The following is a 1843-nucleotide window of genomic DNA, read 5'->3' on the forward strand; positions in this document are numbered from 1 at the left end:
GGGTGGGCGTGGCAGTGGGGGGTGGAGCATAGGGAGGCACAAAACTCCCGGCCATTGAGTCAATTACAATTCAAAGTAACCCTAAAAGACAGCATAGAATTACTCCTGTGGGTTTCCAAGAATAATTTTTTTTTAAATGGGAGTAAAAAGCCTTGTTTTCTCCTTTAGAAAAGCTGGTGGTTCAAACTGCAGCAGCCTAACTTGTAACCACTAGGTTACAGGTGGCCCTGTGAGTAACATGATGGAGATGATTATAAAGTCAGCATGGTGTGTCAGGTTAGCAAAGAGCTGAAAGTAGCTTGTCTCTGAACTCCACCTGCAGAAGTGGTTTTAAGAAGTCTTTTGGACTTCAAGGCTATGCAATTTGGATGTGGTGGCAAATAGGCTTGGGCTGTTCTGTGGAGGGTGGTGACCATAGTGGTTCCCGCTGGCCTTGGTGATGTCAGGGCCAGGCCCTGGACGGCACTCAAGAGTTGGGCCTTGCTAGGGTAGGGGCAAAAGGGGAGCTGGAGGGGCCAGCTATGTCAGAGATGAGCTAGAATCTGCTGCAGTGTTAGGGTGCCAGTTTTATGAGAGGCGTTGACTTCTACTCTTGTGGCCAGCTGGTGAAAGCAATAGACCAATATCGGATACTAGCAAGACACCTACAAAAAAGAGGCCCAAGCTCAACACGATAGTTATAGAAGAACAAAAGAAAACCATAGGTTAAAGTGCAACCTGCTTGGAGTACAAAGTGTAGGCTTACAGTCCACATAGTCCAAATAGGAATTTAAACGGAAAGATCTGAAGCTAGACTCCAAACCTAATGAATATTCTTACATATAATAAAGAATTCTTGTCCCATCAGGAAGAATTTTAGCACGTGGTGAAGAAAGATAATCTGGAATTTGAAGAGGAAGAAGACACTGGTACTGGAGCAGGCTCTCCTGGTTGTTTTCTTGCAAGAGGCCCTGGCACCACAACTGCCATCAGAACCACGAATGATGGTACTGACCATCTGAATTGAGCAACTTTTCTGCAAGCGGCTGGGCAGTGCATTCACCCCTATGTCACAATTAGTGCAAAGAATCTGAATGACATAGATTTGATTCCTATGCAAGATATTCCTCTGGCTTCAAGAAGATACATGTGGACACTGAGCTGCAGGTGTATACTGAAAAATTAACCACAGGTGCAGCTATCTTCTTTAAACACAAGCCTAAAAAGAGGTTTACCAGCACAAATGCTTTGCTTTCATGGAGGTGGATAAAATTAAACTTGGGCAATTTATAATACAACTATACAAGAAGCCCACTGATTTTAGAAGGAAGAAATTATAGTTTTTGACCATGAAACTGTTTTATTTCCAGCTACATAAAACTTAGAGCAAGGAATGATCCTGACACAAATACCCATTACTTCTGTGAATTTTACCACTCAGTAGAAATCACTGTAGCTCTGTGTAGTATATGCTCCTTTCAACAGGCTGGAAGTGAGCCACTCCCCTTCCAGGCCAGAGCGAGCACATTAGATTGCACGGCTGTACCACAGACTTTAAAGTCCAGCACATTACTGATGCGCAAGCCTCCTTTGGATATAGGTTTATTGCAAGTTTTGAAATATATATGTACTTTCCTCTTATTTGTACAATTAAGAGTCTATTTCCTAATTTACCCCTATTCCAACTTTCTCCTGGAACACCACATGTGGGTAGGGCATGCTCATCTTTGGACTAAATACAGTCATAAGAATGTGCTACATCCTGGCCCACTAGGCCTGGAGGACAATGACCCCAAATAGAACAGCCAGTCCACAGAGAGGACCACATGGCCAGCCCCACTATGAGACGTGATGCCCCTCACTG

General features: G+C 43.9%; 1 protein-coding gene and 1 pseudogene across 1 annotated transcript in view; one reads left to right on the forward strand and one right to left on the reverse strand.

The window, feature by feature from the left end:
- The window catches only part of MTCL1 (microtubule crosslinking factor 1), a 204170-nt gene that overhangs the window by 93815 nt on the left and 108512 nt on the right, over window positions 1–1843 (reverse strand).
- Window positions 522–1319, forward strand: LOC101659413 (annotated as a pseudogene).

This window comes from Echinops telfairi, unplaced genomic scaffold (assembly GCF_000313985.2).
Source record: "Echinops telfairi isolate 266 unplaced genomic scaffold, ASM31398v2 ScPeMD7_57;HRSCAF=196, whole genome shotgun sequence".
Classification (NCBI taxonomy): Eukaryota; Metazoa; Chordata; class Mammalia; order Afrosoricida; family Tenrecidae; genus Echinops; species Echinops telfairi.